The sequence below is a fragment of the Thamnophis elegans genome, chromosome Z (assembly GCF_009769535.1).
Source record: "Thamnophis elegans isolate rThaEle1 chromosome Z, rThaEle1.pri, whole genome shotgun sequence".
In the NCBI taxonomy this organism is placed as follows: Eukaryota; Metazoa; Chordata; class Lepidosauria; order Squamata; family Colubridae; genus Thamnophis; species Thamnophis elegans.
In genome coordinates this window covers 24,118,507-24,137,322 of record NC_045558.1, presented here as the reverse complement: position 1 = coordinate 24,137,322, position 18,816 = coordinate 24,118,507, and the positions used below count along the sequence as shown (strand labels likewise).

At 36.5% G+C, this 18,816-nt stretch overlaps 1 protein-coding gene across 1 annotated transcript in view; it reads left to right on the top strand.

Annotated features, from left to right (window-relative positions):
- The window catches only part of CDK14 (cyclin dependent kinase 14), a 251,510-nt gene extending 248,446 nt beyond the window's left edge, over positions 1 to 3,064 (top strand). The window contains exon 16 of the transcript XR_004256835.1: positions 1,827 to 3,064. The gene's annotated coding sequence lies outside the window, so the exon portion shown is untranslated. The remainder of the gene's footprint in view (positions 1 to 1,826) is intronic.
- Positions 3,065 to 18,816: the final 15,752 nt, after the last annotated feature.

The following is an 18,816-nucleotide window of genomic DNA, read 5'->3' as shown; positions in this document are numbered from 1 at the left end:
TAAAATGAGTACCCAGATTGATGGGGGCAATATGCTGACTTTGTAAACCGCTTAGAAAGGGCTGAAAGCACTGTGAAGTGGTATATAAGTCTAAATGCTATTGCTATCAGCTCTTATAAATTGAAAATAATTAATGAATTTCACTTCTAATGTAAGTTCTTGATTTAAAAGGATTGGGGGGGGTTAGAATTTGGAGATGGTAGTCCATCGCTTAGAGTAGATTAATTAGTAATTCAATTTTCTCCTCTTAATTAACCTTTTTTTGTGGGAATAGCCATTTAAGCTACAAATCTCTGTATTTTGGAATGGGCCTTGATATCCAACCAAGAAACACATGGAAAATAAAAAGGGAAATCATTAGTGGCTCCTTTTGCAATCTTCTCAAAAGCACAATGATGGCTCTTAGAACAGGGGTGTCAAACTCAAGGCCTGAGGGCCGGACAGGGTGCTTAGATATGGCCCATGGGGCCACCCTGGAAACAGCGAAGGAGTGGCCCATGATGCCTCTGCTAGCAAAAATGAAGCTCAGGCTGAGCCACCACAGTGGCCACCACAGCGCCCCTCACACAAGTGACATCCAGCTGGCCACGTCCACCCTGGCCATGCCTGCTCCGGCCCCAAGGTCAAACACAACCCTGATGCATCTCTCAATTAAATTGAGTTTGACACTTCTGCCTTAGAAGTTACCACAATTAAAGCAATCTGCAGAAAATAAATCACTGTTTATTTGGGATGATTTTTTCAAAACTCAACAGAAAGCAAGGGTTTTGGAATAATTGTACATGGAAGATGATACGTATAAAACAATTAAAATTTTGAATCCATACGTTTTTCAATATCAGATCTATTTTATTTGCCCCTATTCTTTTCTATATAATTCATATTGAACCCAGTGTTATTATCAGTCCAATTTATACAGTAAAAAGAAAATGGTGCACTGGCAAAGAACCCTGTATTTTGTCTCTTAAAGTTACGGTATGATTTTCCTTAAGGCACTAAAATTATGGGAGAAGATCAATTACTTGAAGTGGATAAATATAAGTTAGCTAGATTTTATTATAGTTCTAATTTTAGTGATAGTGGTGAGGAATTATCACTGGAATGTAAATAGAAGTATGTAGCTATAATGCAATCTCCAACATTGTGCAGTGCAATCATGAAGCTGCTGGGCGGAGGGGGAATCAGTGTTCTTATCTCTTCAAATCTATGATTTGGCAAATAGTAATTATGCAATTTTATTTTTGCCTGTATTCTCCTTTAGTGCATAATAGAAGCTTGCACAAGTTTTATCCTAAAGTACTTTCCAGTTATGGTCAAAATATGAGTATCTCTTTCATCCGGCCCTACATAGCCATTTCATCAGTCTAATTCCTTTGCAGATCAGTTTAGACTAGGGGTTGGCAACCTTAAATACTCAAAGAGCCATTTGGACCCATTTCCCACAGAAAAGAAAACACTGGGAGCCACAAAACCCTTCCTGTGCCTGACTTTCCTGAGAAGCCACAAAACTAACATCTGTAGTTGAATTAAATGTTTTGTTTACTTCTGAAATGTTTCTTTTCTTGGATTTATCCATGGTTGGCCTATTGGGGAGTCGAAAAGCTCAATAAATCATGTGCTGGTGGGTGTCGCACATTGGTGGGTGTGATGCATATTTTGAGTGTCAGGGAGCCGCAATAGAGGGATGAAAGAGCCACATGCGGCTCAAGAGCTGTTGGTTGCTGACCCCTGGTTTAGGCAAAACCATGTAACTCTTATGTTGGAGACAGAAAGGCAATTCTGAATGATTTTGAATAATGCATAACAAAGGATTTTATATTTTGCAGCTACTTCCACTGTGATTCTGCATGGATTTTGCTTCTTGTGCTTTTGACTACAATAGGAATGAATTCTAACTAAAAGATCCTGCCATATCACTTGTACATCCTGCTTCCCCGGTTATGTAATGCTTTTGACAACTCGGAGCCTTTCAGAATTTTAATAAGAACCAAAATCTAATGCAATTTTTATCCCCTTTTCAGATACTTTGAATTTAAGATTGCATATTTTTAATTTTCCATGTATATGTTAATTGGGACCTGGTATATATGTTATTGAAATAACATATTTGCTATTTTCCCATAATTGGGTTCCCTATTTTTCTAATAAGTTCAATGATTCATTAGATAGAATCTTAGCCCATTTGTAAATACTACTATGCAATCTAACTATTCCTCATAATAGTTTGTTTGAAGTACTATTGGAATGGCCAGGAAATTAGTAGTGGAATATGGCAGCCATGGAAAAAACAACCATGCATGCATTGTATTTCTGTGGTTGATATTAGGGAATAAATGCTTTCCAATTACATCCAGTTCTTTTAATTAAACTCCTCCTTATTTTAGAAAGCTTCTCAATGAGAAGAGAGGGCATTCTTTTTTTGAAACCTAAGAAGAGAAAATGATCACCTCATAATGAAAGATAAGAGGAACTCCAGTATATGAAGAATGTAGAAATAGAGATAGAAAATTGGTCTACAGGGTTTTCGATACCAATGTTACATTGGAAAATTTTCAATATGATTACCATTTGAACAGCTCAAATATGCAGAGCACCTGGGTCATTGCAAATCATGAGTACTTTGTCTCTTAAGAATAAAGTTAAGCAAGCACAGGAAATATAGAACAAATGGCTGGGGATGCTTTGGACCAGTCTTGCTTTCAATGTGTGAATGATCTTTGAATAGATATTTCCAATTTTTCTGATTAATTAAGGAGTGTTGCTCCTCTCAACAGTGAAGGCAATGTGATCTTCTGAACCCATGTGCACCTGTGCACATAATGTATGGTGAATATAGAGTATGTATTTCCCAAAAATATATTATTGTTTTTCTAAAGTAATAGGATAAATGACATTTGGACTGTACAGATTCATGTGGAATATGGAGACCATATAAATAGAATTACATTCCATTCTTCACCAAATCATGGCACAAATCTTTTTTTTTTTTTGACAAAAAGGTACAGAGGCACTTATCTACGTTATTGCCTTGAAATATTTTTTAAAGCAAAAATTGAAAGATTGCATTAAGATATTCCCTGAACGTGGTCTCAGAGCATGCAGTTCTGCAGTGCTACCTACAAAATTTTCCCTAGTTGGGATTCTTTATACAAGCCACAAAAAGTGCTCTTTTTAACAGGGGTTTGGTAATCAAACAATATTAGTATTAAGTATGTATACATAATATAGCCACATGCTTTAATGACAGTTTAGTCAGCAGTATGGTTAAGTAAATGTTACATTGTATTCAATGGGTAATTTGTCTTACTATAAACAATGTATGGTTTGTCAAGTGTCACTTGTTTTCATTTAATATGATATTTAATAAAGTGTAACAAGACTTAATGTTCCATGTGGTTTTTTTAAAAACATGATAATTTTGAGGGTTTTTTAATGAACATGTTTTTATGCTACCATAATAAAAAAAGATTCCTGGCAGCTTACATAGAAGAGATATAAATTAAAAAATATATGGCAAAAATAAAGCAACTACTAACAATACAAAAACATATACAAAACTATACAATATGAAAGAAAAGCATAACAATACAAAACTATACAATATGAAACAAACATAACTAATTATAGAGATGGAAACCTACACACGAAGGAAAGTTTTTAAAACAATTTGGTTTTCAAGATCTTCCAAAAGATCAGCAGAGAACCAGCCTGGTTTTCCCCATGTAGAGGCACTAGGAATTGGCAACATATAAATTTAATAAATTTTAATTACCATCACCATAAACATCCCCATAAGGCTCTTCCACAAGATTGACACTGCAACAGAAAAGTTGTATCACCTCACTTTAACCCCTTCCTTCCAAACTATCCCAGAATACAGGATTTGCCAAAGTTTCTCCCTGGGAGATCTAACAGGTGAGATATTCAAAATAGGCAGGGTTCTTGAAGATACCTAAAGCCTTCTAATGTGCAGATTCTGCTAAAATGATCTAATATACTCCCAATGCAAGGAGCCTTAAAGGATGGGGTTGCTGTATTTTTGATACAGCAGTTTTTCAATTAGGTGGCTCAGTGGCTAAGACGCTGAGCTTGTTGATCAGAAATTTGGCAGCTCAGCGGTCCGAATCCCTAGCTCCACATAATGGGGTGAGCTCCTGTTACTTGTCCCAGATTCTGCCAACCTAGCAGTTCGAAAGCATGTAAAAAAAAATGCAGGTGGAAAAATAGGGACCACTTTGGTGGGAAGTGCTCTGTGCACCTTTGGCATCGAGTCATGCCAGCCACATTATCACGGAGATATCTTTGGACTGCACTGTCTTTAGCTTAGAAATTGAGATGAGCACTGCCCCAGAGCAGAAAACGACTAGCATGTATGTGCAGCAGAACCTTTATCTTTACCTAGTTTCTCAATAGCTTTAAAAGCAACCCAAGTAGGGTGCATTACAGTAATCCTCAAGTTGTGAATCTGTTCCCTTATGCATTGTATCTGCCCATCAAGGAATATCTTCAGCTATGACGTATCAACAGCAACTTCATTTTTCCAAGGATTCAATTTCAGTCCATTCTCTCCCATTTGGAAACCCACAGCTTTCCCACCCTCCATAGCCTGGGGAGGTGGTGTAAAATTGAATATCTTTAATGCAGAGATGACATAATGTATTTGAAGACTACTATGAAAGGTAGAAAGCGCAAGTATTATGCTTAATGTTTATTTTTAATTGAGAAAAATAATTTAAGTGCAGATAGCAAATAATATTTGGATTTAGACTTGATGATAATTCCCATTTCAGGCTGACAAATTATGTTAAGGGTACAAAAATGTAGCCAAATATAGAAATACAATGAGAACTGAAATTTTAGATCAAATTAAATAATTATCAATGACTTTAAGCACAAATAAAGACATTCCTAAAAGCAGCAGTTTTTTAACCAAAGGGATATTCTGATTTCAGTTTGTTTCTTACTAAGAGGTCTTTCTACCCCATTTATTCCCAAATGGCCTGGTTGCTATTGTAGTTTAACTATGATAGTTTTGGTTCTCCCCAAAGAAAAGTTAACCCTCCGGGAAGGAATTTGTGATCACGAGGTTAATAATACAGCTTTTTCAGAATAATGTCCACCACTGTCAGTCCTAGCAGAGTGCTCCACATAATAGCAAAACAGTCTGGTACCACCAATAGGAATTTGTATTAGGGCATTAATTTTGAGAAGCTATACTGTATCTTTTACTGCAAAGAAAATGAGAAAAAATAAAAGGTACAAATCAGGACATGATGAGACTTTTCACTTTAAAAAAAACATGCATACGGCACACACACACACACACACACACACACACACACCAAATACTTACCATTCATTTTCCTTGTAAATAATGTTTGTATTAAGTCTATTGGAAGTTATTCATGCTAAGCACCATAGTCAAAGAGACAAGTCCCATCATGGATTTTTCTCAGAGATTCCAAGTAGAATATGCTATTCTTCAAAAATAGAGATTTGAGATTATTTGAGCACCTAATATTATTATTTTTGTTGGGTATTTAGACAAGACAAATTAGACAAAATTTTGTCACATTAGACAAAAATGTGATTGGCGAAAGAAATCTTTAACTAGTGGGCACCACAACAAATCTTTGTGATGTGGAGGCCATAGCTCTCCTTGCATTCTGCTGCTCAGTTATAGTGCAGTTTAACTCTTATTTTTATACGTCCTTATCATAAAATGTAAAAAGATTAACAGTAAATGGCATCCTCTTGTTGTGTTCAGTTCTGGGGGAAATCGTGGCTGAAGACAAAAGAGGATGCTCAAATTCAACACAACCACTTGCTATGCGCTTTGCTGCAATTCCAGTGTCAGGGTTCCAAATAACATCCAAAATTAAATCAGAATCCAAGGCAAAGTATTGCTCAGGTTCCAATTTATTAAGAAAGTCATGTTGGCACATCTGGAAAACCCGAATCTGAAAGCTTCCCAGTTTTCCCCACCCAGTTGAAAGTTCAAGATCCTGTACCCACACCCACAAGTCCATCACATGGTCCAATCTTCCACTGCCATGCTGGCAATTCCACCCATCCAGGTCAGGTGCAGAGGTGTAGAGACAAAGGATGACCTTGGATTCTAGAAAGGAATTTTATTTTAACAACATCACATTCTACTCCTTACTATTCCCCCTCCCAATTCCCCAAAAGGCTTTTGTTTATGATTGCACTACAAATTCAGATGGATTTCAGTTTTCTTGAGTTATTGTCAGCAAAAAAAATGTTCCTGCACTTGCTAGGTGATCTCTGAACTTTCAGAAGTACTGATATTAGCACCAAAGTAAAAATATGAGTTGACAAATTTTTTACAGAATTGAGGCAAGAATGAAATCCAGTTCAAAGACAATAATTGCGGTCCTTAAAAAGGATACAGGAGCAGAGAATGAACCTGCATCAGTTCTGCCTCTTATGTACTTGTGCAAGATATTATGACAACTCTGCCTATAAAGTTAGTCGTCATTCACTGGCCATCTTGTTCTGAATGACAATACTGAAATATAATATAAACAGATGTAGAATCAAAATCAGGTGAAGTATTAGTACCACTTTATAAAGCCTTAGTAAGGCCACACTTGCAATACTGCATTCAGTTTTGGTCATCATATTACAAAATAAAAATGTTGAGACTTTTGAAAAAGTGCAGAGAAGAGCAAATAGGGTGACTAAAGGCCTGGAGACTGAAACATATTAAGAATGGTTGCAGGAATTGGTTATGGCCAGTCTAGAGGAAAGAAGGACTAGGGATGACATAATAGCAGTGAGGAACTGCCATAAAGAAGAGAGGGTCGACTTATTTTCCAAAGCATAAGAAGGCAAGACAAGAAATAATCGATGGAAACTAATCAAGGAGAGAAGCAACCTGGAATTAAGGAGAAACTTCTTAACAGTGAGGAAAATTAACCAGTGGAATAGCTTGCCTTCAGAACTTGTAGGGGATTGATCACTGGAAGTTTTTAAGGAAAGGATGGATAGCCACCTATCTGAAATGGTATAGGGTCTCCTGCTTGAGCAAAGGGTTGGCCTAGAAGACCTCAAAGGTCCCTTCCAGCTCTATTCTGCTGAAACATTCAGATTTACATCCCCTTCCCTTTTGCTCAGTTTCATAATCAAGTGAAAGGTTTTTAATTCTCACTTACCTGCTGGTGAACCACATGTGGGCCTTGACACTGCAGCTTAAAATGCAACTCAGTAGTAGTAATGAGTAGTAAAGTGGTAAGCGCAGAACTGACAAAACAATCATCTTGTTCCTTGCATAATTATGGGATTCTCTTCTACCAGTTGCATAGCCACCCTTACACTCAAGATCCTGCAGTATTCAATCAAGGAGCTGCACAAATATATCTGGCAGTACTTGTTTAATTTTACATGTCTACATGGAGGGCGGTGTGCAGAGGGGCATCTCATTGTCCCACGCCCAGAGTTCTTCAACGTTTTTGTAAGTGTCTTAGATGAAGAAAAAAATGATCATCAAATTTACAAAAGATGCAAAGCTGGAAGAGGGAGCTTCTAACAGTTCAAAAGAGAAGCTAAAAGTCAAGCAGATCTTTATAGATTTCAACATTGGAGCCTATTCAACAAAATGCTATTCAAAATGCTAAGAAAAAAAGTCAGGTTCTGCATGTAGGTATAAAAAAAACAGGCACACAGGTGCAGGATAGAAGGTGCCTGGAATTTCAGGCCAAACACAATGCAATTGAATGGACAGTATTGTGGAAAAGTATCCAGTTTAATCCTACTTTTTAATTACATGCACTTATTGCCAACAACTTTGGATTAAATAAAAGAAAATCAGAAATTCTACCTCTGTCAACATTGAATTAAATTAAGGGTGACAATATTTTGTTCGTTTTTCTAAAATGAACTCAGCCCAATTACTTTATTGTGCAGTATTTTGTGGAAAGCCAGAAATAAATTAATTCTATGCACAATTAAGTGAAGTGTGTATAGTATGAATGTGACCTGCGGTGGTATAGTGTTATCTATTTTATAAAGCCATTATAATACATATGAATGTTTAGATACCTGAAAGTACATAAATAATATTGCATTTTTGCAAATAAGAAACTATTAAATTCTAAGCTACATGTATTTATTGGCCAATTAATGTATTCTTAAATTGGCTTTTGTGTTACATGAGGACCAGGAACAACCAAGGTTCAGTTCCTGGCTGAGTGGGTAAGGTCAATGGGTAACTAGGCTTGTCATTCACTCTCAGCCTTGTCTTAACTTTTCCAGAAACGGCATACTTTAGTTTTTGTTATATTTTTCCCTGTTTGCTGTGCTAACTGATACGATTATGCTCTGAGAACTGGGCTCATGGAATGATATAATGGAACAAGGCAAAAAGAGAGCTAACCAACTTTTTACGCATATATCTTCAGTATTTGTCCTTCCTGTAAATTTGCACACAAACACAAAAAGAGTTTGCACTGAAGAATTTCAAACATAACAAGTCATTCTGGTATGCAGGGCAAAGAGCTTTCTCTTTCCCAAAGGCAGGAAACACTGTGCAGAAACTAACTGTGAACAATCAAGCCAGTGTTTCCAGAATGAGGGTCATCAGAAAGAAAATACAGAGATATGTATGAGTCTTCAGAATCCAGCCCCCGAATTACCACCAATGGTATGCAAACAAGCTGTGCATTTTAACAGCCCTAAGTAAACTGGTGGTTTGTGCCCAGTTGGGCATTTGGGAATTGCCTGTTGACTGCCTTTTCTTGCTCAGAACATCTGAATCATTAGAAGAACAGAGGCAGTGGAAAAAATTTGATAGGCTGGAAGTAATGGAGAGAAAGAAAGTTAGGTGAAAGAGGTATATGAAGGCAGCTACAAAATAAAGATGGTCAGTTTTGTAGTCCAGGAAAATAAGAAAAGGATAAAAGAGTAGAAAACTAAACTATACTAGTAAGGCAATGTAAAAAAATAGACCAAAATTGCTATAAAGACTTAAGCATTCAAGAGTATGATAACACTCATACAAAGGGATAAAGAGAGGAGAGAAAATGAGAGAGGATGCACTTCCTCAAGCAATTAATACTTTCACAAGCTTTCAGGTAAGAAACCATTAAAGCCACTTCAAATACCAACTCATACAATGGTGCTGTGATCAGATTTCTTTTGTATTTATTGATATTTACCAACACTGAAGACTCACAATTTGTGGTAGCGTATCAGGTAATGCAATGGAAAGAATACATTCTTTGATACTACTTTGAGGGTCAAATCTAACCTTCATACTTTTTCCTTCCTCAACAAATACAAACACCACCATAAAAGTTAGATGTTGTTGCCCAGTGTACTATGCCAGAAAGATCCTTATTAATAGAGAAGACAGGCAAAGCTGTATTATTGACTTATTGTCTATTATATTAATGCATTAATAAATTACTTTTCTCATCAACCACCAAAATGAGCAGACAAACATATATCAGTCCGTAGTCTTTGACTTACGACCACGATTAAGCTCAAAATTTCTGTGGCTAAAAAAGACATTTGTTAACTAATATTTGCCCTGGTTTACAACCTTTCTTACCACAGTTGTTAAGTGAATCATTGCATTTATTAAGAAGAGAGTTGTTAAGTGAATCTAGCTTTCCCATTGATTTTGCTTGTCAAAGTTCAAAAAAGGTATTCACATGATCCTAAGATACTGCAATTGTCATAAATTCGGGACAGTTGCCAAGTATCTGGGTTTTGATTATGTGACCATGGGGAAGTTGCAATGATCATAAGTTGAAAAACGGTCATGTCTTTTTTCAGTGCCGTTGTAACTTTGAATGGTCACTAAATGAACTCTTTTAAGTCAAAGCCTACCTGTATATCTGGATGATGCAGTGTTACTCTGTCAGCATTAAGTGAATTGTTGGACGTTTATATCATGAGCAGGTTAAATTGCTTAAACGCCATGCATAGTTTTTTACACCAGGACCACACACAGAATGCAAAGAATGTAATACAAAATGCCCAGGCAATTAAGCAGCACAGTAAACAATTTTCCATAGTAAAAGGGGCTCTACTGAACTCCAAATATATTGAGACTGTTAGAGATGTTATTTAATCCCCAGTCAAGACCATAGAACTCTTATACTACACTATATTTTATTTAGACCAATTTTTTCAGGAACATATTTTAATTCTCCTGTTATGCCTCAAAAGTTGTTCTTCTCCATGTGACTGGCACAGTAGGATCGAGTCCAATGTCTCCTTATGTTTCGGATCAAAATGTTCTTTGGCTCTATAATTCTGACATCTTGGATTCTGATTGACGTTATCCTGGTCCAGAGCAATCGGTAAAAAAAAGTGGAGCTTCCTGGATTTTAAATATCCCAACTCTGTATATTCACCTATAATATAAGCATGTAATAATAATGTTGAAATGGCAAATTAAAGATAATTGTTTTCCACTTGTATCTGTCATCTCTTCCCAAAAATATGATCCTACTCAGTTTGTTCATCTCCTAAGACTTGATAGGTATTTAAGCAAACTGCAATCCCAAAATATAGAAAGTTATTCTCTGGGGCTTGATTTGATGCCCTTCCTACTGCAGGTTTTTGCCTAGGTGGTGGCTATCAAAACTACAAAACATATTTTATCATATTACTCATTTTATGGTGGCACACCATCAGAGTTGACTGGACATGTTTAAGGAACTGTTCCAATATACTTTACCCACATATGCTTTTCTGAACAGTCATCCCTTTTCAAGCCAACAACTTATTTACATCGTACATCAATGAAGACCCCCCCCCCAAGATGGTGGCGGGCTTAGACACTGTGGCTTTGAGCTCCTGGTGCCACAGTAGAGTTAGGTAAAAATCAACCAATTTCGTTGTATTTAAGTACAATGACAACAAAGATTATACTTGCTTACTTAACTTCAACATTCTTCCGTATTCTTAGCCACAGAGGTTTGGGAGTGCTAATATAAAGAAAGATTCTCTATGCGTTGACACTCTACCTCTTGAGGATAAGGGCTATTAAAACTATATCTCATGGCCTGCTATACTGTATCCACTAGCTAGATAGATTTCTTGACCTGCCATATAACTTCTTATCTAGTACAACACCTGAGAAATTATGACTTTTTTATGTATAGTATTTCTCAGATCAATATGATTTAATTTCCTTTAACATAGCCAAATTCTGTTATGCTGTAAAATCAGGTATATTCTGGTTGTAAAATTCTTATTGTGTTTTTATTCTTTATTTTGAACTGTGACGATGATAAACTCTATCCAATTATTCTATTCACGTTTTGTTTTTGAAATGTGACATCTGGCAAGCCATTCTCATTTTCTTAGATGCAGACAAGGCCTTTGACAATTTGAACTGGATGCTCTTGTTCAAAATTCTGGAAGATATGAATTTCAGAAAGAACTTTACAACATGAGTAAGATTGATTAACACTTCACAAAAAGCGCATGTAATTGTTAATGAAAATTTAACAAAATTATGTGAGATACAAAAAGGAACAAGTCTTGTCTCCTTTCATTTATTTTTAGTTCTGGAACTATTCAACAGAAATGTAAAAATTATTATAGAATTGTATTTAATACCTCTTAACTAGCAAAGCCTTTGATCATTGTTTTTAGTTGTGTGACTGTGCACCATATCCACAATATTTTTAATGGGTGAAAGAATTGTCTCTAAACACTCACACTTTCAACACCTACACTCACAAAAGTTATTTCTCTTTCTGTCTTCAGTTCTATGAATAAAGGAACTAGGGCCAAGTTTTCTAACCTTTTATTATCAAGAAATGCCACTGAGTTCAAAGGGAATTCTTTATAGGGAAGGTTTTTTTTTCTGTCAGTCTCACATTGCAAAATTACTGCTTTTCTCAAGGGTTTCAACTGACAACCTTATTATATATTGCAGAATCCAGAATCTGTGATATATAAACAGGTGATAGGAAAAGTCAATCTGATTGAAATTATCATGGTCCATCTCACCAGAAAGTTTGTGAATTTCTTCCTCATTGGTAATAATGCATCTCACAGTCTTTCCTGAAATAATAACAGTTTTTCAAATCTGTATCGTATAAATCCTAATTACTTACCTTGATACTTCTCATTTTAAAGGGCTAATGCTATGAATTATTCGTGGAAGCAGGGTTTCTTTTGCCTATTTTAGATATTCCTAAATCTGTTTCAGGGGTGGGTTCCTGCTGGCATTACTACCGGTTCGGTGTGCAAAAATAATGTGTGCGCATTTGCACCTTAAAAGATCTGTGCATGAGCACAACATTAGAAAAGGGAAAAAAGTACCTCTTTCCAATGAAGATTGTTCTGCACATGTGCAGAACAGAAAATAAAGATGGCGCCGCCGAGCATAGAATCAGTTCGGGCGCCTGTCCGCCCGAGTTACTACCTACTCAGCCAAACCAGTCTGAACCAGTAGGAACCCACCTCTGATCTGTTTTCTGGATAATGTCAGCTAGTTTGAAGTATGGTCATCTTAAAGCCATTGCATGTTTGATGCTTCTTAGCTATGATATGAGAAGAACATAAAACCACATGTGTGGCTTTCAATTCTCAGAATTCCCCAACCAACATAGATTGGAACAGAGAATTAAATTTCTAAATACAGGAAGTAAATAGGAATGAAGTATCTACATTCTTCTTTTCTCATCATTGTGCCAATAGAACAAATATAAATACTTAAACATCAAGCCTATTTATCATCCATGCATGTCATTCCCCCCCCCCCCCGCACACAATACATTTCTCAGAAGAAAATAAAGAGATCTCATCTCACCACATTTGGTAGCAATGATCGCTTTGAAAATCCTACTCTTTCTAAAGCTGAAGATTGCAGATTTATTTATTTATTTATTCTATTTAAAACATTTATTTAGCTGCCCATCTTATAGACAAATCTGGGCAGGTACCCCTTTGTAGTATCCTCCATTGTATAATGGGTCCCTTGATCCATGAATTCAAAAACCCAAAGCTTGTTATTTTTGCTTGTTCCAGGAGATTGTCTTACCATATTTTATCAGTTGCTAATTATTAATTAGCCACCACTGTGCTTTATTCTTTGAGTTTATTCTACATTGCGAGCTGTGGGAGTGAAAGAGGTTTTGCCTGCTGCAACCTTCTAAGACTCCTGCCTGTCAGTTTTGACAACACAGAGATAAATGGGCCATTGCCTGAAAGGAATCTCTTACTTTTGGAAATGCCACATTTGAACATGCATATTTCTATGTATGCATACAAAGGACAAAATGCTTTGATTACAAGATTTCAGAACCTCAGAAATCTAAAGACTCTGGAGAAAAACAAATGAACCCTAAGAATTACAAGTGAAGTAATTCATGTAAATACTGTTTATACCAAAACAGTAAATGGCAAAGATGAAGGTCAGCAGTTTTCAGAGACTAGAAAACAGTCTCATGCTGGAAAATATGGATAATTGAAAAAAAATTGCCATATGCACCCTTAAGAAAATTTAAATTTTGGATTTGTTCTTCTCCCCCTTTAATATTTTACTGTTACTATTAATTCCAAAATACAATAAGAATTGTGAAGTTACGTATTTGCCTACTACAATCCTAATGTCTTGTCATCTAAAAGCACTACTTTAATGAAGTATGTCAGGTGTCTACAAATATCTTTGTACTGTCTTCTCTACTTAGACCTTATGATTTCTTCTAGGCCAATTAAAAATCAACCAATAAAATCAATCCCAGGCATTAGAATTTCCATCTTGTGTTCTTTAAAATGTTTTTATGCCCTCCTATTCATTATGATAAGTTTTAACAAAATACATACTGTTTAAATAGCTATAGTTTTTGGGTGGTAGAGAAGTGATATAAACACATAAAGTAACATCAGTCTGTATTTGGAATCCTGTTCAGTCAGCTGAGCAAAGGCTCAGGACTCATCATAGTCAAGGATCCAGTCAATTTTCTAAAACTGCAGAAATAGATAAATGGCCTAAAATGCAAATAATTGATGTTTAGAACAGTATTTTCCAACCTCAGCATCTTTAAGATATGTGAACTTCATTCTTATCTGGTAGCTGGGGAATCCTGGGAGTTGAAGTCCACATATTTTAAAGTTGCCAAAGTTAGGAAACTTGAGAAATTAGTTGAAATGCAAAAAATGAAATATTGGAAAAAGAATAGCTACACTAAGGTGAATCAACTGAGAGAACAGGGTTAAATTTAAGACAAGTAGCAATAGCAAATACTAACTTAGGAACTGAGGTTAACAATTCCAGGAGCTGGAAAAATAAAGATAGCTATCTTTCAATTAGAAGGGAAGGCGGGGGGGGGGGGGGGAGGGATGTATTTTTTCCACACACAAAAATGGCAAACATCATGAAACTAAACCATAAAAGAACAGTCTTTCAAATGAACTTCATTTCATTAGCATAATTGAATACCCTAAAAGTTTTGAACATGCTAAAAATTAAAATTTTTGAGGTTGACATGCATGGAAAAAAACTGCAGCAGATGTTTCTGCTTTCCCCTTCCTGCCCCTTTCCTTCAGGCAGCTGGCTGAGCTGCAGACTCAAGACGCAGACAGGGCTGCAGCATGCATGAATGTTAAGGAAGCTGTTTCCCTAGTAACAATAACTGTGTAGCAAGTCTCAGAAGTTCCTGCTCTTCCTTACGGGATTCTGTTTGTTTTTCCTGGATCAAGTAGAATTTAAGCAAAAAAAGGGGGGTGGGTGGGAATCCAGGAGCTGTAGAATCAGTAGAACCAGCTGAAAGGCATCTTCTATCAGCTTGTTTGTGGACTTGGAAAGGTTTGGAGTCTTAAACATGTCAAGTAAGTATGTCGAAAATGTTAAGACTGATTGTCCTAACAAAACAAAATGAAAACTCTCAGGCGATCCAGATCGCGTCCAATCCAATTTCTTTTCCCTTTGCTTGGTTATTTTTTTTTTAAAAAAATTCCAGTCTAATGCCTATATCCGTGATGGCAAACCTATGGCACGCATACCACAGGTGGCACTTGGAGCCCTCTCTGCTCAGCTCCCCAGTTCAGCTGCAGCACAGCTCCAACACGCATGCATGTGCACCTCCCGAAGGCCATTTGATTTTGGGTCTCTGCTGCACATTCGCAGGGGTAATGAGCATATGGGAGATGCGTGTGCATCCACGGGAGGAATGTGCATGGAGGGAGGGGGAGCATGGGGGTTTGTGGCACGTCTCCTGTGCCTAGCAGGGAAGCCTGCTAGGCCCAAAATGGGGCACAAGGAGGGGGGAGTCTCAGACACACATGCTCAGGAGGCAGGGTGCACAGGAGGGTCACGAGCACATTGCATTATGGGTGTGGAAACAATGACAAAAAGGTTAGCCATCACTCCTTTATATGCTTCCTTGATTGTGGACAATTTCTTTAGCAAAGTTGTTCGTCTGGCAGCTTTATCTTCAGCTTGGGAGTCAAAACCATGACATGGATTGTATATGGCTCCCCAAAATCATGGCCTGGCTCCTATTATCACTAAATGTTATATTTGCTGTATAGGAGGGAAATGATTAAATATGTGACCACAGAGTAATAACAATAATGATATGTAATTCTACATTATTTAAATATAAATTAAATGAATCTAAATTGGCAGTTTTCATGAATGTCTTCCTGAGTATGCCATCAAAGGTTGAACGTAGTTCTCAGGTCAGAAGAACATGTTGGTCCTTCCTGTAGCTAAACAGTATGTGTCTGGGGCTGAGGCTAAGTTGCCACCAGGTGGAGGACCACACAGGGAAAGATCACAGCTCCTTTAAGATTAGTATCCCAGATAAAACAACTATGCTCAATGCTAGTATCTGATTCTCCAGAGAAAATGCCTAAGTTATGCTTTATAAATTAATAATGGAATCCCACATTTTGGGTAACATAATGGCAGCAACAGTTAGTCCCTCATTTTAAATTTATTTCAGTGGTCCATCAAACTAGTCTCTGGGATATTGTATAAAATTATCAGGCATGAACAAACAGACCCGCAATAAAGAGTTCAAGTAGTCACTTTATTGCTTATACCTATTTCACAACAGTCTTCCCAGACTGGCAGTTTGCACCTAGATATGGCATTCAAGAAGGGCCAGAATATGCCCTCTTGTGTCCACTTAATGACTCCAGGCTAATTCCCTACTTGACCCCACCCATCCCCGGCTCTGCCAGTCTCTTCCCAACAGGAATTAAACCGAAATTGGACTCTCCCATTGACCTTTGAGATATACTTGCAAATTCCTAATTTAGACAATGGATAGAGATCCACTGCTTATCACTAACATGGTAGCTCTTCAGATGAAACAGGTTTCATCACTCTATGTAATGGAGTGAAGAAGTCCTACTAATTTTGCCTCCTAATATTGTACCGCAAGAGAAGCAATGGCTCAGTGGCTAAGATGCTAAGCTTGTCGATCAGAAAGGTCGGCAGTTCAAATCCCTAGCGCCCCGTAACGGAGTGAGCTCCTATTACTTTTCCCAGCTTCTGCCAACCTAGAAGTTCAGAAGCACATAAAAATGCAAGTAGAAAAATAGAAACCACCTTTGGTGGGAAGGTAATAGCATTCTGTGTGCCTTCAGTGTTTTGTTATTCCGGCCACATGACTATGAATTTGGACAGCGCTGGCTCTTCGTCTTCGTCTGAAACAGAGATGAGCAGAGCTCCCTAGAATCGGGAGTGACTAGCCCATATGTGAGAGGGGAATCTTTACTTATCTATTATATTCACATGAATATATGTGCTACTGTTATAAATATTTTGTGGAATTCAGTATAACCTGAGTAGCAAGGTATTTGTTGGCTTCAGATTAAAATCCTTTCTGTGAAAGAAGCCCTAGAGGCTCACGGAATCTGTTGTACTTGTTCTGCCAGTTATTTGTTCTGCAGGGCCAAACAGATAATTGCTCCAATTCACTCCCCTGCTCTGCTTCATTGTCAGTCTATTATATTATAGTTGACAATTTGCTTTTGGCAAATAAGGAGGCTTATTTTTGAACATATGAATAAAAGTTGCTTTTTTAAAATTGCAGTGGTATTTTTAAGGCTTAGAAATGCGAAACTATTTTTTTTTTTAAAATCATCTTATTGTTTTCACATTCCAAATGACTTATGAACTTGTATCATTACGAAAAAAAACTCAATAATCTCCCAGATTCATAATTCAGAATGTTGAACAGATTTTCCTTTTGCCCAGATAATTTTCAATACTGGGCTCTTCTCTCCACTCATTCATAATAAACTGCAGTTACACTTGCATCATATTATTTTTCTAATCAAGAAGATTTCAGATGGCTCTGTTTTCTATTATGCAAAATGGAAAACTGATAATTTCAGAACAATTTTATAAAGATGAATAGAGGGCAGATGAGGCCTATGTCTCTTTCTCCCGATTATCCCTTGCATGTACTGTATGTGAGTGCTCAATCTCTCTTCATTCTCCCTTATATTTGAAATTTCAGGAGAGCTTAAGTTCTTCCTAATTTGCTACTTAGTCAACATTGGCTGATTTTGGAAAGCTAAACTGGTGCTATTAGTACTTGGAGGGTGAAAAACTATAAATTCTAGAACTGTTGGGTAGATTGGGAAGTAAACCATCATCATCATGAAATAAATTATCATCATCATTATCAGTGATTAAAAACAAGAACTTTTTTTAATGCTGGTAAGAAAACTGCACAGATTCACTCAATAGGGATCAAGCATGACTTAAGAGGAACTCCAGTTTTAGGGTAAAAGAGCCAAAGAACATGGCATGCTCTAAGAATGCTAATTCATAAGACCTGAAAGTGACCTCAGCTTTGCTTTGTTCTCTATCTGAGAATCATTTGACAACTAAAGTTAGTTCTGACTTCCTCTGAAGAAATGAGAAAGAAAAGAAAAGAAAAAGAATATTGTTTACCTCCTGTCAGCTTTGGGCTCATCCATCATAGCTTCAATGTCTAACATTGTCTTCATGCTCTTGAGGGAATGCAGGACTCACTAGAAAACAATTCCCTTTTTACCATCTTCAAACAAAAGTTCTTAAAGAAGCAAACAGTGGTAATTAAAATATATTGCACTGAATTAAAAACAGATATACACTCCTTTCCTAATAGAAAGTAAGAAATCTAAGCAATAAAAATGGGATTTATTTTTAGAAAATAGAATAAAATTACCACAGTGCATGCCTTATTTATAAATATACTATTAGAAATCACACTGAGAGCTAGCAGGTATTCTTTTGGTGACAACAAATATCCAGAGAACAAGGTCACCTAGCCACTCTCATTGCTCAGTAAATTTCCACACTAGTTCTACTTAATTGAAACCAAAAAGTCACAGAGATTTCACCTAATTTCTTCTTTCTATCTCACAATAATTTAGTCTTACTGTCTTTGAGACTGAATATCAATTCAGGAATTGGCTTTGTGCTAATGAGGAAGCTTTTTTCCAATGGGTATTACTTAATATTTTAATTATTAATAGTTATTACCTTGATACATGCAACTTTATTGCTTTACTTTGTTTCATCTTTAATAAAAATCCACAAGAAGCATATTATTAGCACATCATGAATAATAGTATGAAAAAAAATGAAAATGAAATGCAATGATTGGAGGATTGGTTTCTACAAAAATCTTTTCCACTTTTTTTTAATATCCCTTTCTTGCTTTTCTTATCAAAAGTTCAGCTATAGTAACTCTTCTTGTCTTCCAGCATTTAATTTTACCTCTTATAGAATATCAATTTTCTTATACCTAAACAGGAATTGACCTTTAATCAAAACTCAAGATTAAATGAATTTGTCTATGATTGACCTTGACAACATCAAGG